The sequence below is a fragment of the Rhinatrema bivittatum genome, chromosome 18, assembly GCF_901001135.1.
Source record: "Rhinatrema bivittatum chromosome 18, aRhiBiv1.1, whole genome shotgun sequence".
Taxonomy (NCBI): Eukaryota; Metazoa; Chordata; class Amphibia; order Gymnophiona; family Rhinatrematidae; genus Rhinatrema; species Rhinatrema bivittatum.
In genome coordinates, this window is record NC_042632.1 from 37,185,155 (window position 1) to 37,209,524 (window position 24,370).

Genomic DNA, 24,370 nt, shown 5'->3' on the forward strand with positions numbered 1-24,370 from the left:
TACTTTCTGACCTCGGGCTCAACTTCTTCCTGTATGCGGATGATGTGCAGATACTCATCCCCATTCAAAAAACTATCAAAGACACTCTGCAATTCTGGGACTCCTGCTTAGCCTCCATCAACGCTCTCTTAACCAACCTCCAGCTTGCACTCAACACAACCAAAACAGAAATTCTCCTCATATCTATCAATCCTGAACTCACATCTCAGGCCTCAGCCAACGTCCCTACCCCCACTCACCCCCTCTTGCCACTCTGCCACCCCCTCGTGCCATCCGTAAGAGACCTAGGTGTTGTATTAGACCAACACCTTAATTTTAAACCCCATATCAAATCCCTACTAAAAGGGGGTTTCTTTAACATAGAAACATAGAAATGACGGCAGAAGAAGACCAAACGGCCCATCCAGTCTGCCCAGCAAGCTACGCACTTTATCCATTTTTTCCCCTTTTTTTTTTCTCTCCCACCTGTTTAAACTACACATTCTCCAAAAAATAAAACCCCCTCCTCCACGCCCAAGATTTCCGTCTAGTTTTGCAGTCCACCATTCTATCGAAATTGGACTAGTGCAACTCCCTCCTCCTAGGCCTCCCACACTCTACTTCAAACCCTTACAAATCCTGCAAAGCTCCATGGCAAGAATCATCACTGACACCCGTAAAAGAGAACATATCACCCCAGTCCTAAAGGATCTGCATTGGCTTCCCATCCCCTTCCATATAAAATACAAAACCCTCACCGTTCTTCACAATGTGCTCTTATAACAACAACCCTGCATGGCTCAAGGAAATGCCATGTTTCCGTGCCTCCAATCGTCCTTCCAGAGCCACCTTAGCTGGCACCCTCCACACCCCACTGCTCAAAACTGCTCATCTCTCCATCACCAGAGATAGAGCATTTACCATTGCAGGACCCACCCTGTGGAACTCACTCCCCACCTCTCTCCACCTTGAACCCTCCCTACTCAACTTCAAAAAAGGCATCAAAACATGGCTCTTCTTGCAGGCCTTCCCTGATACCAACCAAACCTAAACTCTCTTTCTCCCGCCACACCACGTCTTGCCACACCACCCTCCAACAATTATTTATCATAAGAAAATGTTAATTATGTAATTTATTGAAATGTAAGGATTATGTTAATACTGTTATTCCAGTTCCTATCTACTTTTATCTCTTTCTCTCCTACTCTTGCTTTTCACGCTCCTCATGCTCTGGCTTTCTCCCTACCCCCAATCTCTCCCTTTTCCTCTTCTGCTCCCCTTTCCCCCTTCCCGGTTATTTGTAATTTCTATTTCCTTATCTCCATGAGTTTATTGTAAACCGGTATGATGTGACCTACGAATATCGGTATATTAAAAGTTCATAAATAAATATGTGAGGACTACCATCCTGCTTGTCCTGTGAGAAAGCAAATGTTGCTTACCTGTAACAGGTGTTCTCAAAGGACAGCAGGATGTTAGTCCTCATGAAACCCGCCCGCCGCCCTGCTGTGTTGGGTTCGTAACGTTTTATTTTTCGGCACTGCCTGTAGCTTTCAAATAAGACTGAAGGGGGACCCCTGCTGGCTGCAGGGTTAGTGCCATGCTGGGCATGCGCAGTAGGGGCCAGTCAAAGTTCTGGAAACTTTGACAGAAGTTTTCCGTGATTGGGCTCCATCCTGATGATGTCACCCATATGTGAGGACTAACATCCTGCTGTCCTGTGAGAACACCTGTTACAGGTAAGCAACCTGCTTTCTCAGCAGGGAGAATCTGGACCCAGGAGAATGGGTATTGACAGATGAGGCGTTTCAGCTGATAGTGGGTCACTGGGGCCTTCCGTTTCTAGACCTGCTGGCGGCTTCTTGTGAAGGTTCCTTAATTCTTCAGTTGCAGGAGAGATCTGAAGTCAATGCGTATCAATGCTGTTGTGCAGGAATGGCCAGAGGACAAGCTGATAAATGCCTTTCCCCCATGGCCCATGTTGGGCAGAATGGTTCGGAGGGTCAAGCATCACAGAGGGATGGTGCTTCTGGTGTCATCAGAATGGCCCAGGAGACCATGGTATTTGGATCTGTGAAGACTCCTGGTAGACTCCCCCCTCTGGTTTCTGGCGCACAAGAATCTGTTGTGGCAGTGGCCTGTTCTTCATGAAGATCCAACTCTATTTTGTCTTACGATATGGCCCTTGAGAGGGCTCGCTCGCAGAAGCATGGATATTCTACTGCGGTGATTGCCACCTTGCTAGAAGCAAGAAAGTTTTCCACTTCCTTAGCCTATGTGTGGGTTTGGTGTGTTTGAGGCTTGCTGAGAGAATCGGTGTTCTTCCTCATTTTGGAGTGTTTACAGGATGGATTGAATAAAGGTTGGCCCTTAATTCCTTAAAGGTGCAAGTAGCGGCTCCTGCCTGTTTCAGGGGTCAGGTGAATGACTGGTCCCTTGTCAGCTCTTCCAGATGTGGACGTTTCTTGAAACGAGTGAAACATTTTTGTCCTTCCTTGTGGTTACCGGTTCCCTTATGGAGTCTTAATCTGGTTTTGGATTTTTTAGCGGACCCTACAGTCAAACTGAAACGTAGCCTTAACTTGTGGTTACTGACCTTGAAAATGGTGTTTCTTGTTCTGCGTGTCATTTCCGAGCTGCAGGCTTTGTCTTGCTTGGAATGTTCATTCGAGTGACTCTAAGGGCGAAACAGCTCCTTCCTTTTTTGCCAAAAGTCTGATTTTTCACTTTAATCAGTCCATTTCCCTGCCATCTCTGGATAGTGAAAGAGATGCGGAGGAATATCGCCTATTGCGACCCTCGGATGTTGAGACATTGTTCTGAGGTATCTGGAGATTTCTAAACCTCTCAGACGAATTGCCTGTTTGTCCTCCCCCTGTGGTAATAAACAGGGTGAGCTGGCTTGCAGGCTATCATAACTCGCTGGATTAAGGAGGTAGTCACAGCTGCATACATTGATAATAGGAAGCAGTTACCTACTCAAGTTAGGGCTCATTCTACTAGAGCTCAGGCAGAGTGTCATGGACGGAAGTTAGATTGTCTCCCGTGGATATTTGCCGAGCTGCGACGTGGACCTCCTTATACACCTTTTCCAGGTATTATCATCTGGCTGCGCAGGCCCGAGAGGACGTGTCCTTTGCACGTGCGTTGTTTGACTGGACCGTGGACAGCATCCTGCCCTGTATGGGAGTAGCTTGGGTACATCCCACTGGTTCTGGATTCATCTCACTAGATGCTAAGAAATGAGAAATCACTACTTACCTGATAATTTCCTTTTCTTTAGCATAGTCAGATGAATCCAGCTTGCTGCCCTTGGCTGCGAAATGATTGGGCTATGGTGGTCCTGCGAGGCTACATGTTCCAGGGGTTACTGGTAAGTGTTAGTTCAGTCCCTAGACTAGGCTTGAAGCATTTTTTTGTCTGAGCTCAGTGTTTCCTGTTGGCTGAGTACTGACATGGTTATCTATTGTTAATCAAGTTTTTGCTAGTCTGTCCACAGTTGGCTTTTGAAGAGAATACTGACAGGCTGATGTCACTGCAGGAGCATATATACTGTGACATCAGTTTTTGTCAGTCTCCATCTGCTGATAGAGCTGTATATTGTATAACTCACTGGTTCAGGATTCATCTGACTATCCTAAAGAAAAGGAAATTCAGGTAAGTAGTAACTTCTCATTTTGTTGTGAACTTCTGTATGTACATCTGTGTTGGAAAAGCCTAATTCAGTTGGCCTGTTAACATTATCTGGCACATGTTCCTATCTGGGACATAAATAGTGGCAAGGATTGTTTAAGAAGACAGTTTTCTTGCTTTGCAGATTTTTATTTGTTTACTTTGTTGTAAAACAGGGTATTCTAGAATGAATAAATGGTAATTTGGGAATACCAAAATTCAAACTTTTTTTTTTTTTTTGCATTATTTTAGTTCTCAGTTTCATCAGGACACTGATGAAAGTTATGACAACTGAAAGGTTGATTTATTCTAAAAGTGATGGATCCATTGCTGAGGATCTAGAGCACCTGCTAGTATAAATTTAATTGAGAATGTTACAAAATTGCAGTTGTTTCTTTAGCTTCACAAGGTGAACATTGACATGAACGATCAAAATGAGGCAAGAAACTAAGGGGGTTGAGTGACAAGGTATTAATGCATGTAGGTTCTCAATTTCTGCCACAAGGCCAGGAACGTTATGTACAGTCTTCAGCTCATAGCTCAGACCCTCCACTTTGATCTTAACAAAAAGACTGAAAAGTAGAATTATGAATATCCCCAGCAGGCTTTTTTTTTTTTTTTTTTTTTTTTAAACAGTTACAAATAACAGGTCATCCTCTAGGCAATTGTTTCATAGACTGTTTTTACACCAAATGTCACAATGCACATTGTATTTGGTGACTGTAGATGTATTTCTAAGATGCATTTCTCACTTGTAATGAGATCCCTAAAGATTATAAAATGAAGTGCGTGCAGTGTGAGCAGTCTCTCAACCTGGTGTTTTGGCAATTAAGCATCTAAGGAAAAATGAGATTTAAACACCATAGCATGCATGTGGTAAGTACTCCCATTATGTGTTCCTGAGATGAGTTTTGACCACCTTTACACAGGTAGGAGAGCCTGAACAACTCAAATTTGCTGTAGAGTACAAAACTGATAAAAGGCTAAACCAGTAAGACTAGGATACATTGAAATTGTATTGCACCAACAATGTTTGTTTATGCATTTCTAGGGCGGAACTGTGTCATTGGTGCAGCATGTGAGCTCTAAGTAGTAAACTGCAGAAGGACCATCTTTCTCATCACCAAGATCAGTCTCCAGAGGGGTTGGTTTTTTTTTTTTCCCCCTGGTGTTACATCTGAATGAATAGTGTTTTGGTCAAGTCCTCTAAAATCTAAAAGTATGGATTTAGTAAGGGCTTTAGTACCAAAAACCAACCAGTTAATTTGGAGCTAGCAGCGGCATGGGTTGATTTGAGTGTGAGCAAGAACAGGTAAGTGTGGTGGATCACAGCACACCGAATACAAGATGATAAATTCACTAATTTGATTTAGTGTGGAAACAGTGGCGAGTTGCTACTTGAGTCTCTTCTGTGAAATGTAGTTGTCTTGTACTTCCTAGTGTGCTTAATGTTGATGATAATCTCTGCCCCCCCCCCCCCCAAAAAAAAATAAAAATTACTGCATAGAATTGGGAAATATAATTTAGAATACAACATTTTCTCAAAATGCTGCTTGACATGATTTTTGCTTTTAATCTATTGATTGAAATAGCTAATATAGCAAATGTATGTTAGAAATTGCCTAGAATTGTAGATAGGTGATAAATCTATGAATGAATAAATAAATCCTATATATATGTAGCTTTATACAATGTGTACCGCCAGGTTTTGAATGAAGTATTTCTTGACTCTGTACATTTTTACTTTAACAGTTGATGCTGCTTGTGAATGCAATATTTACTGTCCATATTTCAGAACAGTAAACCACTTTTGTTTCCAGATGTTATCTGTAGTGAGGGTCATAAGTCAATTGAAATTTTGTGGATTTTTTTCATATAGTCTTTTTTTTTTTTTTAACCGATTCTTGTCATGGAAATCCCTGCCTTGTTTCCTGGAAGTCTAGCTTCTTTTTAAGTAGAAGCATGACCTATTAGAACACTAGACTCATGGCTGCAGTTCTAAGACACGAGTTAAATAATTTCCTCTGCCATTGACTGAACTTACGTCACTTAGCTCCCTCTGCCTCCTGTACACAGTTGAAAACCAAGCTTGTTTTTAATCTGTCTTTCATGATGAGTACATTCTATAACTATTTTCTATTTCTGGAAAATCCTCAGGGTTTAAAAAAAAAAAATTCTTGCAGTTGTATGGCTTACTGATTTTGGGGTTTAGATTGCTTCAGAAACCCCTACCATTGTAACAATTTGCTGCTACTTGGATGAAAAGGAAAATGTAAAACATTTGAAATATTTACTTTACCAACCCCTGTGTATGTGATGGTACGGTTGGTATGGAATTAAGTTTTTTGAATGAAGTATGCTGTGAAGTACTGTTAGGACTTAAAAGTAAACCATCTTTATTTTCAAAACTGAAAGGGTTATATAAGTAAAGTTACTGTTTAATTCATATTTTATCCTTTTATGGTTGCTATTGTTTCCAAATTGTCTGGTCTTTCTTTTATTTTTTTATTGAGGTCTATCAACAGATATACAAATACACAAGTTAAGTATGCTTGGAACAGACACAGGGTGGTGCAGGTCCCCAGAGGCAGGTAGAGTGCTGGCGTCTCAATGTGTGGAAGAGATGATGGTGCAGGGAAGAGGGATTCGGTTTTTTAAGGAACTGGGCAACCTTCCAAAAGACTCCACCAGAGTGGAACAAGGCTGCTGGTGCTAACTTTTAAAAAGGAGAGAGCAACAATCACCAGCAGTGCATGGTTTGGAGGAAAGCAGGAGAGTTAGGGCATTCCAACAGAGAGGTAACAATAAAAGCACAAGTAGTCCATGTGCCTATAAGTAAAGAATCACCTGAGCTAAAGAATTCCAAATTATCCCTATCAACTGAAGAGCAGATTGTTAATGCAAGCAAAAAACACACTTTGAAATGTCTTTATGCCAATATCAAAAATATAAGAAGTAAGAGGGTAGAGTTAGTGTATAGCAATGAATGATGAGATGATAGACATAATTGCCTTCTCAGAGACCTGGTGGAAGGAGGGATAGTGCTATATCAGGGTACAAATATTGCAATGATAGGGATGATCAACTTGGTGGGGGTGTTGGCACTTTATGCCCAGGAGGCTATAGAGTCCAACAGGATATACAAGAGACTAAATGCTCAATAGAATCTATATGGGTAGAAATTCCATGTGTGTTGGGTAAGAGTATAGTGATATGAGTATACTACCATCCACCTGGCCAAAATGATCAGACAGATGATGAAATGCTAAGAGGTCAGGGAAGCTAACCAATTTGGCAGTGCAGCAATAATGGGAGATTTCAGTTACATTTACCCAGTCAATATTGGGGTAACATCAGGACATGCTAGAGACATAACGTTCCTGGATGGAATAAATGACTTCTCATGGAGCAATTGGTTAAGGAACCAACGAGAGAGGGAGCTGTTTTAGATTTAATTCTCAGTTGAATGCAGGATTTGGTGAGAGATAATGGTGGTGGGGCCACTTGGCAATAGTGATCATAACATGATCAAATTTGAACTAATGAGTGGAAGTGGGACAATATGTAAATCTACAGCTCTAACACTAAATTTTCAAAAGGGAAATTTTGATAAAATGAAGAAAATAAACCTGAAAGGTGCAGCTGCAAAGGTTCAAAGTGTACAACAGGCATGGACATTGTTTAAAAAAATACAATCTTAGAAGCAAAGCAAAATGATTACCGGCATGGTTAAAAGGTGAGATGGAAGAGGCTATTTTAGCCAGAAAAAAAAAAATCCTTCAAAAATGGGAAGAATCCATCTGAAGAAAATAGGTAAAACATTGATAAGGCAGGCTAAGAGATAATTTGAAATGAAGTTGGCCGTAGAAGCAAAAGCTCATAATAAAACCTTTAAAAAATATATCCAAAGCAAGAAACATGTTGTCTGTTGGTTTCCGATGACCTCTCTCCACCCTCCTTACCTCTTTGGCGCCTCCCTCTTTGTCTGTGGGAAGATTGGCTGCTGTGGCGTCCTTCTGCCGAAGTCCTCTGGCATCCCCAGACCGGCAAGACGCTGCAAACCACCATGTTTCCTGGAGGCTTAGGGGCGTGCGTGTGGCGCAGCCCCGACTGAAGTACGAGTGATGACGTGAACCTCGGGGGCGTCCCCTGAAGATGACGTCACCCGCGACAGATATTTAAGGTCTTAGATTTTGCTAACACATCGAGTTAGCAAGGAATGCCTACGGACTCACTTCGACTTTCCAAGCTACTCTGCCTCCTTGGACTTACTAGGGGTACCCGTTCCTCAGGGGCCTCGCTCTCCTTTGTTTTTCAGGTGACAGTCTGGAACAGGTACTCGCTCCTCGAGGGCCCTCGTTCCCAGACTTACTCTGTTCTGCCTGGAAGTCATCACTACCAACTACATCAGTGAGTAACCATCTCTCTCTCAGAGCTTTCCCTGGAACCAGGTACTCGCTCCTCGAGGGCCTATACATTCCAGCTCCTGGGCTTCTGTGAGACATTGTGAGTGTTACCATCTGGTTCAGTTCATGAACCCTGCATACCCTGCCTACTCACTATATTTCAGTTTCTCTACAGCTCAGCCTCCAGGGATCACTGTTCCAGTGTCTGAGGGACTACTGCCCAGCTGGGCATTCCAGCTCACTACTGCCACCTCTTGTGGTTTAGTATACTGTCTAATAAAAGAACTAGTGTGTGTCTGTCTCCATACTCTAAGCCTGACTGGTGGTCCCTCTCAGGATCTTCCCCTGGGGGCATGGTCATCTGCCACTGGTCCAAGGATCCACCCACAACTCTCCTAAATCACAACAGATTGCTAACTCCATTCACAACAAAACATGTGAAGGAATCGGTTGGACTATTAGATGACCGAGGAGTTAAAGGGGCTATTAGGGAAGATAAGGCCATTGCAGAAAGATTAAACAAATTCTTTGCTTGTGTGTTTACTAATGAGGATGTTGGGGAGATCTTGGTTCCAGAGATTGATTTATTTATTTAAAATCTTTTATATACTGTCAAGTTATTTACCATCACAACGGTTTACAAGAAGGCACATATAGTAACATTAAGTATCTAAGTCAGATAAAAAGTTATAGAAGTGCCAAAAATGGTTTGGTAACAATGTGTATTCTAGTATACAATTAAATGATGAGTTTGTCTTGTCCTTTGATACATGTGTCAGAGTTTAACTTACATGTAGGTCTCTCTTGCAATTCAAATATTATCTAATGTTATCAGTGAGATATTGGGTAAAAACGACCATTAAGCACAAAGTAACCTGAGTGCTGAGTGTTGCTTTCATGATGCTTGCCTTTATTTACTTTCTCTGTTCTCTTTGTAAAATGCTTGTTTAAACAGCCATGTTTTTACATTTCCTTTAAATAGTTTGAAATTTTTCTGCAACATTATTTCAAGAGGCATTGAATTCCATAAGTTGGGTCCTGCTAAAGACAAGGCTTGCTCCCTGACTTTTGTGTAAGTCGTGCTGTCTTAACACAGTGTACAGTCAGTAGTGCTGATCTCAGGTTTCTATGTGGCACATGTACACGTAGTGCTGTGTTAAGATGGCTTTTCAAGGGTGATGAGTCAGATGAACTAAACCAAATCACTGTGAATCTGGAAGATGTAGTAGGCCAGATTGATAAACTAACGAGTAGAAATCACCTGGACCGGATGGTATGCACCCTAGGGTTCTAAAGGAATTTAAAAAAATGCAGATCTATTAGTTAAAATTTGTAACCTATCATTAAAATCATCCATTGTACCTGAAGGGTAGAGGGTGGCCAATGTAACCCCAATATATAAAAAGTGCTCCTGGGGTAGTCTGGGAAACTATATACCAGTGAGCCTGACTTCAGTGCTGGGAAAAATAGTGGAAACTATTCTAAAGATCAAAATCATAGAGCATATAGAAAGACATGGTTTAATGGAACACAGCATGGATCTACCCAAGGGAAGTTTTGCCTCACAAATCTTCGTTTTTTTTTTTTGGAAGAGGTTAATAAACGTGGATAAAGGTGAACCAGTAGATATAGTGTATTTGGATTTTCAGAAGGTGTTTGACAAAGCCCTCATGAAAGGCTTCTAAGAAAACTAAAAAGTCATGGGCTAGGAGGCGATATCCTTTCGTGGATTACAAACGGGTTAAAAGACAGGAAACAGAGTAGGATTAAATGGTCATTTTCTCAGTGGAAAAGGGTAAACAGTGGAGTGCCTCAGGGACCGGTGCTTTTCAATATATTTATAAATGATCTGGAAAGGAATACGGAGGAGGGAGGTAATCAAATTTGAAGTTGATACAAAATTATTCAGAATTGTTAAATCACAAGTGGATTTTTATAAATTGCAGGAGGACCTTGAGAGACTGGAAGATTGAACATCCAAATGGGAGATGAAATTTAATGTGGACAAGTGCAAGGTAATGCATATAGGGAAAAATAACCCTTGCTGTAGTTACACGATGTTAGGTTCCATATTAGGAGCTGTCACCCAGGAAAAAGATCTAGGCATCAAGGTGGATAATACATTGATATCATCGACTTAGTGGACTGTGGCAATCAAAAAAGCAAACAATGTTAGGCATTTTTAGGAAGGGAATGGTGAATAAAATGGAAAATGTCAATGCCTCTGTTTCACTCCATGGTGAGACTGCATTCTGGTTGCTGCATCTCAAAAAAGATATAGTTGCACTGGAGAAGGTACAGAGAAGGGTGACCAAAATGATTAAAAGGAGATGGGAACATCTGCCCTATGAGGAGGTTAGGGCTGTTCAGCTTGGAGAAGAAACAGCTGAGGAAGATATGATAGAGGTCTTTATAATCATGAGGTCTTGAATGGATAAATATGCATTGGTTATTCACTCTTTCGGATAATAGAAGGACTAGGGGGCAGTCCATGAAGTTACCAAATAGCACATTTAACGCTAATCTGAGAAAATTCTTTTTCACTCAATGTGCAGTTAAGCTCTGGAATTTGTTGCCAGAGGATGTGGTTAGTGCGGTTAGTGGTGCTGGGTTTAAGAAAAGTTTGGATAAGTTCTTGGAGGAGAAGGCCATTAACTGCTGTTAATCAATTTGACTTAGGGGATAGTCACTGCTATTACTGGCATCAGTAGCATGGGATTTACTTAGTTTTGGGTTCTTGCCAGGTACTTGTAGCCTGGATTGGCCACTGTTGGAAACAGGATGCTGCGCTTGAACCCTTGGTCTGACCCAGTATGGCAACTTCTTATGTTCTTGTAGGGATATAACTCAGATCAAGTTGGATCATGGGATGGGGCAGCTAGGTGGACCAAGAAGCTTTAATCTACAAGTGGCTGTGTACTTTTTTACCCTCTGCTGTACTACATGGCTTAAGTTCTGCCCTACCTGACCAGTTAAGTCTAAACAGTTTAGCTTAAGAGGGCAGAGCCAGCCTGGAGCCCTATCAAACTTGCTGAACAAATATACTCAGATTACGTCAAAGTGGGGTTGAAATAGTTAAATGTAAACTTAAATTGTGAATTAAAACTTCAAAGGGGTATAATTTTCCATCGACAAATCATAGCATGTAACTTAATTGCTCCTTTTTGGATGTTGCTGGCTTTGCTGCTTCAGTTTCCAGGTTAGCAACTGGGAAGTAGCCCATCTGAAAGGCAGCAAAAGCAAATCGGGTTTAGACAAACTGCATGTGATACCTTTAAATGTGAAAAATGAGTGTGCAGGTAACTTATCTTAATGCGATTCCTTGTCCTAATTTTAAAACCCTTGTCCAGCTGACATATTTTGGCTGCATGGTCTTGCTGCTTTTTGCTGGATGGGGTCATGGGGAGATTTAAACAGGGTGAGTATCTCAGCCCTAAGACCTGAATTAACAGGTAACTTAGGGTCATTCAGCTGTGATGATCGTTGTATCCTAAGTGCATTGTAAAATGACTTCCAATGCTTTCTCAGTCCACAGAGAATTTCAGAAAATCTTTTTTATTTAATTTGAATTGCATGAATGTATGGTTCAATAAATCTTATATACAGTTACGACAGAAATGTTACATTCCATGTTTAAATAGCTTTTTTTACAAGCCAAAAATATCTGCCATTTTCTCTTATTCATGCAAAAGAGGTTACTGGTACAAGTTAGATTTTTTGCTCTGAAGTTTAATGTTGCTTTTAAGGAAGCAGTTGCTTTGCGTTCCATGCTAACCTTTTAGTTGCAAAACAAAATCCTTAAGTGGATGTGAGGCCATACCAATTTTATACATATATACAAAATCGATATATATAAAAGACAAGGGGTTGCATTGCTCTTGGGAAAAAGATTTTCTTTAACCGTGTTCCTCTAACATAGCACTTTACTTTGGTTGTCATAAAGAATGAGAAGCGAGTGCTGTTTAAAAAAAACAAAAACCAAAACAAAAGCTTCCCCAAGCTATCCAGTACCTTTTACAGCCAGTTGCACATTGGAGACTCAGTATATGCACTTTTTGCATGCATATTCATTGTGTGTTCTGGAAAAGGACTGGCCGTGTAATCACTAGTGCACGTTTGGGAAGTCCTTAGCTAAGCTGCTCATGACTGCCTCATCGCCCTCGGTGTTGCAGCATCCTCTGAGTGTCTTCACAGCAGAGTGTACCCTATTACAGGTATTTTTTCCCTATTTCTTCAAAAAAATGTACTATTTCTTGATCTTCATTTTATGAAATTCTACATGAATTAGCTTAGGCTTGGCCCCATATTTGACTTGTGAACCTAAAACCAAATTACTAGCGGTTGTAATATTCTTGTTCAAAATCCACATTGGAGATGCATGCAGTTTGCTTTTTTTAAACTGAATTTTGAACAATCTTCAGTAGTTGTTGTTAGTATGTGCCTGTAGAGCCATAAAATCCTGCCTTTTATTTGACACTAGTCTGAGTTGCTTAGAAGGAAGACTTAATTAACAAGTATCCTATAAAATAGTGGCTTTTCTGGGGCTGTGGATTCCTGGAAAGGCCCGCACTCTACAAATGGGCGGGATTATGAAATCCTGCTCTCAACCTCAACACGTGCAGCCTAATTTTTTTTCAGATCCAAGTGTCCCACTTTTTTCCTTATTTCATTTTACTACCTTTAAAGTGCCTGATTATAATTACCCTTGTAATAAAACCTCTTTGCTATATTAAAATACCCTGCTTCTAAAAATCATGTAAGTAACGAACGGAGGGACAGGGGCCGACCCTATTAATTGGGATGTTAATGATAGCAGTAGGATGGTGGACCTTCGTTTTGAATGGCCACCACCTCTCCCTGTCTGACAGCCCTAGTGGTTTCTGCTTTTTTTTTTTATTTTTGTGCTCATTATGCAGAACACAAGCAGGCCGATGCAATACCGTGTGCTGGCCATGGTGCATGGCTCAGCACACTATTGGACGTGCGCTTTGGACACCAGTCCCTGAAAACGTTGATGCAAAATGGGGGTTAGCGCGTCCAAAATGCGTGTCCAATTGAGCATGTAGATAATAGCGCTCATCACATGTAAATCCATGTTGCGGAGGCTATTACCTATTTCTCTCTGCTTGCAAAAAAAAAAAGTGTGCCCGACATTTTATTCTACAAAAATTAACACTTGCCCGGATCAGGCGTTAATTCCTGAGGAGCCCCAAAAAAATTACAGAAGAGCAGGAAATACTGAGATATTAAGTTGGAGGAACCGAAATAGAATTAAAAAAAAAAAAAAAAAAAAAAAGTGTGCCAGCGGTCAGATTAGGAAAAGGGACCCTCAATTAATGAGCGTCCATTTTCCTAATGACTGACGGCCCCCTCTCCTGGGCGCCCACTGTCAAGGAGGCGCTGGGGTGCGCAATTTCCCCAATGCCTTCTTTTTACCTTGGCATCTGATTTAAATATTAAATTGGGCACCCGGGAGAGGTGGATCGGTGAGTGTTAAGGGATCGGGCGCTCAATCATGAGCGCTCGTTTAATGCGTGCCGTTTATTGCATCGGCCTGAAGGTGTAACTTTCATAGTCCTTAATAGAAGAGTAAAGCCTGTGAAGAGACTTTTTGTATTTAAAAAAAATCCTTGGCATTTTGACTGTGTGGTCTTCCTGTCATGGGGCAAGAAATATTGTTTTCTGTTTATGCACAGTTAGTTAGCAAGAGCAATGTTTTATCATTTAGTTACTTTAGAGTAGTATAAAATAAATGAAGTTAAAGTACCTTTTGAACCCAGCAGAGGGTGTATGCAAGATGCCTATTATATCAGACTCTTCTGGTCCATGAAGGAAAAACTGATAGGCACTAGCAACAACAGGTAAATCACAGTATACAGCAAGAGATTAAAGTCCGTGGTATTCACTCCCAGCCCTGGAGGGTGATAAACGTGTTCCGTTGCATATGCATGAGGGATTTGCATGCACCTGGTCTCTGTATGCAAATCAGTTGAGCATATTCATTAGGGATATATTGAAAACCCAACCTGTTGGCAGCTCTCGAGAGCTGGAGTGAATAACACTGGATTCACTTTTAACAATGGGGCACGGCGTTCCAAATCACTGTGCAGAAACAGATTACTACAGTATTCGATTGCAAACAATATCCCTTTTTGGGTCTAGATCAACTTGCCAGATTTAAAAAATATATATTTCATAGGATTTCTCAGCAGTCTGTCAGGTTATAAAGATGGAGTCTTTATAACCTGACAGTGATGCTAGTTTCTCTGATTTTTGTAATTACCCCAACACCACACATGAAGGCGTCCCAAAACTGACCTGCGGGCCCTTCAGCCAGTTAGGTTTCAGGATATCCAGCATGAATATGCATGAGATAAATGTGCATATTATGGAGACTCTGTATATGCAAATTTATCTCCTGCATATTCATGCTGGATATCCTGAAACTCGACTGGCTGTAGGGCCTCCAAGGCAGGTTTGGGAAGCTCTGACACACACACAATATACTTCAGAATTCTATAGCAGGGGTGGCCAACTATGGTCCTCAAGAGCCACAAACAGGCCAGGATCATCCACCATAAATATGCATGAGATTGTATGCAAATGTACCTCATACATTTTAGTTGTGGATGTCATGAAAACCAGGCCTGGTTGTGGCTCTCGAAGAGTGCAGTTGGCCAACTCTGTCCTGTAGGGTGTTTAGGGCTGGTGCTTCCATTAGACAAACTAGGTGGTTGCCTAGAGCGCCAAATTTTTTTTGGGGGGGGGCAGCAAAGTCCTGCCAATGTGAGGCATAAGAGGGGCACTACTAAGGAAGGGAGCACTGTGCTGGAGCTGCTATCAATTGGTAAGTTGAGGAGGGGGTTTGCCTAGGGGGGTCCAAGTACTCTTGCACCAGCCCTGAGCGTACTTTGTATTTTGAACCTTTTATTTCAAAATTTAGGAGTACTACTTTATTAATCAGGCATCCTTATTTTGTGGCCCTTTTATATCCTGGTGCATTTTGGTATACATAGTATACTAATATCAATATATCCAAAAATCCTTCCAATAGAGCGTGCACCCTCGTAAACGATAGGACCATTTTTGAAAATGTTTTAAGATGGGCATCATCTGTTGCTGCAAATTTCACTGCAATCAATAGTCTTGCCACCTCTTAAAACATTTTTCAAAAATGGTCCTATAGTTTACGAGGGTGCTCTCTCTATTGGAAGGATTTTTTTTAATATAGTGTTTCCAATCCCGGACTTTTTTTTTTTAATTAGAATTTTGTATACATAGTATACTTACATTGCTTTGGTGCACGGCTTCCAAACCTGTCCCTGGGGACCCACATCCAGTCAGGTTTGCAGGATCTCCGCATTGAACATGCATGAGATAAACTTGCATATACTGAGTCTTCATGATATGCAAGTTTATTTCATGCATATGAATTGTGGGTATCCTGAAAAGCCGACTGCCAGTGGGGGGTGTCCCCAGGCCAGGTGTGGGATGCCCTGCTCTAGTGTAAAAGTCTCCCTACCTATTATCTCCTAATAAATTGAATGCTGTAATAGTTGAAGGTATTCGTACCCTATCGTAACTTGATGGTCACATACAGGCCTTGTTTTTGAGCTTGGCCAGCTCATTTAATGGTGTGGTTGCTTTATAAGATTACACACCATTGCAAGGAAGAAGTTTATTAAAGGCTTATGGGTGTTGTCCTTGCCTATGCGGGAGCCCGCTGGAAGGCTTAGCCGATGGTGTAGGAGGAAAGGTATTTTCTAAGCATGCTCCTCCTGACTTTTTTTGAACTTTCCAACAAACTTAACAGCCCCCCCTGCTTGAGTGTTCCATTTTCTAGAGATCAGACTGTAAAATTGCATAGTGTTTGGTCACTGTATTCCTGCATGGCCTTGCACGATGAGGAACTTTGCATTCATTGTTTCAGCCTGGAAAGGAAAACTTTCACCAGTGAAAGTGGCAGGTGTAGTCAGCTGGGACCCATGAGAGTGTAATGTGCGCACACCCACATTTTCTTTTTTTTTTTCAGGCAAAGAAGAGAATTTAAATGTTATAACGGTACCGAGTAATGATTCTCCTGTCATCCCATAGCCTAGGACCGAGATGGGTTAACAATCTTATCAACTGAAACTTCTAGTTGTCTAGTATTTTTTTTTTTTTTTCGTGGTTCTCTCGCTCTATTTTAATCAGTACTTTGGCTATAGCAGCCTGAGCTTTCATTTTCAGTGCCAAGGTTTTCCTCATATCTAGCCCAATTATTGTGCTAATAGGGGCCATCTGCTGTGGCTTACTCTTAAGACGTGGCCTGCCTGTACCCTGAGCCTAGCCTGTAAGTGTTGAGTGATGGATGGGACTGACTCACTCCTCCCAGCAGCTATGAACACTGCCTTTACTGCAGCCCTGGCCTCCTATGTCACATGAATCAAGATCTCTCACCTTGTAGCTTACAGCACTGTCAGTGAGCCATTAAACCAGTGTCCCTCCCCCTCCCACTGGCCTTTCCAGTGCTCCCATTCTCTCACTTGTTATTGCTTCAGCCTGGTAGAGGAGAAATATTAGTTACATTTCATGCGAAATGAGGCACCATCAGAAACTACCCTCTTCCTTTTTAGAAAACGGAGCAGTGCCATTGGCTGGTGTGAATGTTAAAAACCTGATTCGGACTTCTGCCTGTGCTATTGACTGGGCCCCTCTTTCCCCCTTCCACCAGAGTTACGCTGCCACAATTGCAAAGCGATCAGACATGTTTATAATTTCAGGCACTAAGAAAAAGCATTAATTGCCTCACGGTTCTGCACGGTGGGTGGCCCAGAAGTACTTGCCCTTTGCATGGCCTTGCCCCTCTCTCTGGCTTGCTCTTAATACTGCACCTTGAATCTTCCAACACCTAGATATTATTATTGCCTGTGGGTTTTCAACTAGTATTGCTCATTGTATATCATGTTAACTAATAGGTACCAGTCTGATTCCTTTATCACATACAGACCTCTCCTTCTGCTAAAACTCTGCTAGGGCTAATGATTTCCACAAATTTGAAAAATAAAACACAAAACTTTCCTTTTGAGCATTTACTAAATTAGACTTTTTTCCTCATCTTCCATCTTTCTCCCCCCCCCCCCCCCCATTGCATTTTTTTAAACATTTAAGGGGCAATCTTCAGCTGGTAAGAAGTACCCACAGGCACTGTACCAAATTTTCAAAGAAAAAATATGCACGGGGTGCAAGAATGCTTTCCCCTGCATTTTGTGCAGATAGGATTTTATCTAAAGCATATCCATGGAAATATGAAAATGCAGTATCTGCCGGTACCCATCCAAATGCCTTCCCTGCCCCCATATAATGTGGCTTAAAGTATGCCCATCGTGGAATTGTAGTTGCATTGAGAGGGGGCAATTTACCAGGGCAAAACGCTGTGTAGCTCCAAACGTTGCTGTGAAAGTTACCACCTTAACGTGCAGTTTGGACCATCGCTATGCAATCATTAATTAAATAGCAAAGGTTCTGTCTTCAGTGAGAGAGAGAGAATTAAAACAACCGTAGCTGCGCTCTGTGCTGTGAGGGAAAGCTAGGCTAAAATACAAAAAGTCAAACTATAGAAACATTGGCTTCCACCTCATATTGGTCTCAAGGCTCGACCAAGGTGCCAAGCTAAGAACAACCAGCAGAAATAGTAAAATGAAATGCGTTTTATTTGAATCCATAAAAATAAATAGAAGGGTCCTTTAAAAGGACAAATTATGCGCAGTGTAGTTCCTTTGAAATCGGCTTTAAGGTGAGAATAAAAAATATTCCAGTTTGCCACTTGTTTTCTGCCTTTGTTTGACACTAGATTATGAGTGCAAAGTGTGTGTTTCTATAGTTTTCCATCACGCCTCAATCTGTATGGTGTATGGAACATGAACTTAAAGCGTCATTGTCCTTAAGTCTTCCGCGCTGCCTGTAATACATTTGTAAAAGTGCTAACGTTCTTTCAGGCGCTCATACCAGTAACCTAGAGACTGCTGGTGCAGAGCCCATTCACGCATGGGGGATTGTCCTGTCTGCACTGAGGGTCGGATTTCATTCAGGGATTTTTTTTTTTTATCATAGCCATAGAAACTGGTTATGAATTGATTGTGCCAAGCTGCTCCGTCACTGGTGCAGCTCAGTTCATTTTTGCAGCACTGGATACAGGAAAGAGGCAGGGGCCCTAACTCGTTTTGAAGCCAGAGTTACAGCAAACTTTTAGAAGTCAAGAAGCAGAACCTATTAATAGCAATTTTACAACATGAGCTGCTTAAGATAAGCCCAGATTTGTTACTACATTAGTACTAGCTCATCTCACAATTTCCTTTTAATAGGGTTAATCAATTGAAAGCAGACCTTTTAAGATGTGGGTTAGGATACCTTGCATCCTATTCTGTGCTACTTTTTCAATTTTCCAAAAGCTGCTATCTAGCCAAACTAATTTCAGCAGGTTATCTTTAAGCAACAGTCCATCCACATGAGCTTAACTCCTTGCTATAAGATTTAGACAAAATGTAGGCCTGTAATGTGTCGGAGCAGAATGGAATGGCAAAACTTAGCTGGTCACCACTAAATTTTCAATGCTCAGCTCCAGCTCCAGTGAACTTTCCCTACTTGAAACGATTAAAGCCATTGCTGAACTTAGCTAATTTTCACACAGGGTTACAAAGTTATGATATTTTTTTTCCAGTTTTGACTATTGTTAACACCTTGCTAATGCGATGGTCAGCATCGCCCTTGAGATCTTTGCAGCTGCTACAGAAGGCAGCGGCCAGAGTGTTGACCAGGGGGAAAAAGAAATACGATTATATTGTCTTGACCTTGTTACAGTGGCTGCTAATAAAATATCAAATTCACTATAAGATTCTAAGCAGCATTCCCACAATTATAAATAATCAAGATGCAACTTGGCTGGGCGCAACACTCCATTTCTCTACTCCCCAAAGATCAGCTAATTATAGACCTGTTGCACGTATCAAACATTCAAAATGCCCGTTTATCAGAAGTACGAGGTAGAGCACTCTCAATTGCTGGGCGTGGGTTGTGGAGCTCGCTGCCTTGAAGAGTTAAGAATACAAAAAGTTCAAAAAAAACTTTTAGAAAAGGATTAAAACTTGGCTATTTTAAAATAGCTATTGAACCTGATCAGTCAAAATGTGAACAGCCTGCTCTAGAGTATAGTATGAGCAAAGGTTGAAGTGTAGTAACTTTGTGATTTTATGTATCTGGTTTTCTTTTGATTTATGAATCTGAATTCTGTGCACGGCTGGGACTTGATCTATGGTATAGAAATAAACAAAATAAAGGTCGGGGATAAGCAACGTCCCCCTTTTGAAGTCTCAAACAGGTTCAGTTTTCAGGACCTCCCCAATGTATATATACAGACACAGACTTAATATGTCTACCCTGGAAGCATGGAGCGAAAGGGGAGCTATGATCGAGACTGTGTGTGCAATACCTCCAAATGCATAAAGGCACAGGAGTCTGGTCTCCTGCAATGAAAAGGAGGCTCTAGCATGAGTTTTCATGGATTGAGGTTGAAAAGGGGTAGAAGGAGATGTAATCTAAGGAAATATTTCTTTATAGCAAGGGTGGTGGTCTCATGAAAGAGCTTGTGGTTGGAGATGAGAACCATTTCAGAATTCAAGAAAACAGGGGCTCAGTATGGAGCCTCTCTGTAGGATAAGAAGGGACTAGAACCCTACGCAGGAGATCTGGATGGGTCATGTGGACTTTATCTGCTATCCTGTTTTATGTTGCTAGAAGGGGCAAGATCATCTGTTTTTAATCCATTTTCCCCTTTGGTGAGTGTGATTATAATCACGCTTGGTTTGTGTTTACTTCCCCTTCCAACCTGTTTGTCTTTTGTTGCCTTATAGCCTGGAAGAAAAATACATTAACTCAATGTTTGTCCCAGCTAGCCAAACATCTATCTCACACCTGTCAAGTGAAAAATATATTCCAGAATGCCTGAGAAAATGAAGTATCCAGCCCCACTTGTACTAGAAACTTAAAACTCTGCTGCAATTAGTGGGCTTCAAAAACACACAGCAAGTGAATTGGAAGACAATTCAGCCATTCTTGTTGGTTCTCGGGGCTGGGACAAAGGTGGAGAGAGTCATAGATCTGAGAATGGGTATAAAAGAATTGTAAGGTCCTTGGAGCATGGTCAAGATTATTAGGAAGTGGAAATTGTATGGCACCACCCGGATCTTGCCTAGATCAGGCCTTTGAATCCTGTTTGAAGTAGGCAAGAACACCTGCGAATCCAGGAGCGGCTGCATTTTTTTTTTTTTAACCAGAGCAGTTTCAAAAAAGCTCTCCATGTAATCTGGCTAACATGCATTTCTAGACTAAATCTAGTTTCTCAACACCATGCACCCAATTAACAGTTTTCTATCCACGCTTAATCAGTCAGTAATGACTCTCAGCCAATCATCACAAAGGATTAACTGCTGCTTTAACTAACCAACTCTGGATATAAGTGCCATGTCCTATGGATGATTAATACAAAAGAAAGGGACAAATAAGAACAAGACTAGCCAGGATCATCAAATATTATGTGCCTTATATTTTTCAAAGCCATGAAAAATTGTTTAGCCTAGATGGCACAGATTTAGACATTTAAGCCCGGGCACTTAAAATATGACCCCTGGGTAGGTGCAGCTTGATGTGATAATTAAAGATATTACAAGCTTGGTAGTATAAGGATTAGAAAAGGCATTAACTTCTGGCACATGGAGATACCTTGGATGAAAAGGCTTGTGGGGAGGCTGGGATCAGGTTTGGCACTGGCTTTATGTCACAAGGAGCAGTCGAACCCAGTTCTGATTTTGACCCCCACTGCATGCACGGACTTGTAGTTCTGATTTTTACATGGGCTTCTCCGAGAAGATAACCACAAAGCCATGAATTCACTGAGCTGAAGGCAGCACTGGAGTAACCTTAATTGAATAGTCTAAGGGTGGGAGCCACGGAGCAAATTTAAACTAGTAGAGTGCAAAATAAGCTCTGGAAAGGGGAAGTTGCTTCTCTCTTGCCTTTTTCTTAGCGAGGCGAATGGGAAGACGTGAAGGTGAGGCTCCGTGCATCTGTGTTTGAAAAGTGAGACGCTGATATTTTCAAAGGCTTTAAGTGACTGACTTTTAGGAGTTAGGATCTTAAATTTGCTCTTTTGAAAATTGAGTAGGGCCGATATCCTAAAATTTAAGCTCCAGTTTTATAGGTGCCAAAATTTTGGATTGTAAAAAGTGGGTGGCTACAGGGGAGGAGTTAGGATGGGGAAAAAAAGTTAGGTGCTTAGCATCTACCTTAGGGGGTCATTTACTAAGCAGTTTTCCCATAGACACAAAATGGGAGAAAAACCTTAGTAAATGATTAGTGACTGTAAATTTAAGACTAAGTTTTAGGACTACATTTAGGTGAATATGAAGCTGAACATTTAGACTTTTGACTGAAAATAGGCAGCTAACTTAGGAGCTCAGCTTTTTTTTTTTTTTTTTAATCTGAGTATCTATATCACGTTAAAGTACATATTTGCATCATAGTGCTAAGTGGGTCCAAGCTCGGGCGAAGGCTTTGGCATTATCCAGGGACATTTATACAGATATTGTACGTGTTGCTGGCAATTGCATAGGCTGTTGTGGAAAGATCGTGTGGCTTGCAGGCCAACCTTCGTTTCTTTATGCAAACCAAACCCATTTCTCATGGGCTTTCACTAGCTGCTTCCAGAAAAGGCCACTGCAAGCCACAGAAGCCTTTCACACATTTTTTGGCTGAAAGACTTGCTGGAAGCTTCCGTTCCTCACTCACCAGAACCAAAGGAGGAAAGTTCATCAGGACCTGACTGGGGGAAGGGGGCAGAAAAGGAAGTGTGGATTCCTAGTCTATAATAACACGAGTGCGTGTTACTTCAGGCGTACATTTAACAATGACCAAAGCCAACTTAAATTCTCAGTATTAGACACCACAACAGGATGGCAAAAAACACCCCCAAAAACACATGGAGCAAAAGAAGCAATTTCACTTAAGGCCCAATTCAAAGTATGTACACAGTTGAGGTGTGGCTGCAAACACTGACTTTATTTGCAAGAAAGGTCAAAATTGCCTGAATCCAACTAATCTATTCATGATTTTCCAGCAAATAAAGCCCCAAGAGGCGACATATCCGCTGATAAATAATTTCAATCAGGCCTATGGCATCTTGATGAAAGTGGGATCTGGGCTTTTGTAACTAATTGAGATTGTATCCATCTACTGGCCTAGGTTCAGCAAAAAGAAAAATTTGTTTTGCCCTCTCTCTTGTACCCAAGGTAAATAATATAAAAAGACGTTTAGTAGTAACGTGCTGGGAACAGAATCCAGCAAAGAGCAAAAGGAGCATGCCGTTCAGCTGGTGGCTTGGAGACTTTCAGCTCCAAGCTGATGCATTTAGGGAATGGGAAGGGATTTTGTTCCTTTCGATGAAAAGGCAAACCCCCCCCCCCCCCCCCCCAAAAAAAAACCCTCATTCTGTGCCCAAGTAGAATGGGGCTAATGAGCAACTCCTAGAAGGAAGAGAACTGGGCCTGTGCCAGTCCTTCATAGGTTTAGGTGTTCAGGAGAAAACTCCCCTTAGAGTTGACAAAGCAGCATAGGATGTTTCCCCCCCCCCCCCCCCCCCCCCCCCCCCCCCTACCTTGGCTGGATTCTTGGTACAGGACTGCATAAAATGCAACGTGTTCTGTTTTCTCTGTTTTACCGATGGAAACCACCATGCCACCACTATCCCAGGGCCACTGAGTAATTAATCACTAGTGGTATATGCCAACTCTTTGTCTGCAAGCTGTAACCTCCATGGGTGTCAGAAAATTCTCTCTTTGGGGTTGGGAAATGTACAAAACCCCCAAATCATAGAAATAGTTGCAAAATCGGTCAATAAAATCCAGGGGCAAATGCCCCTTATCCCCTGTCCAACCTTCACCCCCTCACCCTTCCTCCCTGCCAACCGCATGCATCCATGATATTTTTCTTTTCTCTCAGGCCCTATATGTCCATTTCTTTAATTTTTATTTCCTGCCCTTGCCAAGATACTTCCACCTTTTTTTTTAAATATCTGCATTTTTCTTTTAAGACAAATGGTTCATACCAGGCTGAATTTCAAACAGAAGAAGAGAATGTGGAAGGGAAAAGGAACTGAAAAACACATCAAAAGTACAGAAAACCTTCTGGTTATGCTGCACGGGAAGGTTCAGAGCTTTTAAGAAGAAAGCATGTCAATTGTTCATACAATGCCAAGTGCTATGCTGGCCCTACGTGCTCCGTCCTGGGCCAGGCACACAAAGAGTGGCACAGAGCTCCTCTGAAGATCTCAATGTGCAGTCCCAAAATGCATCTTAAATGTATTTATTTTTTGTATCACCTGACTCCAAATTAAATGTAAAGAATATTTTGCAAAGATGGGGTAAGACGGAAATCAAAATGGCTGTGCAAGTGGAATTGGCCGGGACACGAGTTGAGACTGCCAAAATGCTGGTGATTATTCACACCTAGGGTGCTTTTCACTACTGCTTCCCCCCCCCCTCTCTGAGATAACTAACAATTATATTGGCAATCCTTCACAGTCAATGCATGTGGCCTGTAAACACGAAAAGAACTGGGAACCCTGAAAACCGAGGGCTTAGACTGTGTTTCGGGTGTCTGTCCTTGGCTAGACTCAAGTGACCAAAACAAAACAAAAACACAGCATTACAATACCGCAATGTTCGATTCAATAGAGAGTTCTTGGACTATTCTAGATCAGCTTTGGTGAACATAATTCACTTCCTTGCTTTCAATAGTGCTTTCCTTTCCAAGTTGAACTTTGCAGCATGAGTTCTATCGTTTTGTGCCTCTAAGTGCTCTGTCCTCCAATAAACTTTTTCAAATAATGTACTATATATATATATTTCTGATAGAGTTCACTAAACTAAATAAAAAAAATACATTTTTCTTAAAAATCTTTTCAGCAGCATTCTAGCCTAAAGCATGAGTTTTTTTTTTGTTTAAAAATAATTGTATACAGTCAACATTTGCAAAATTTAAGCAGGGGGAGGAATTCCCTTGAAGGGCGCGTGTGTTTGACATTCTTCTGGGGCAGGTGAATGGGGGATGGTTTCTCGTCCACTTTAGGTTGCCATAGTGTACAGACAATCTTTCTCAGAGGTGAGAAATTCAAGCAGGTGAGCTGCAAAATTCTCTTTTAAAGTGAACATCTCCCCCACCCCCCCAATAATAACCCCTGTTTTTTTTTTGCATGTTTCTTTTGAAACTGGTATGGCCTTCTT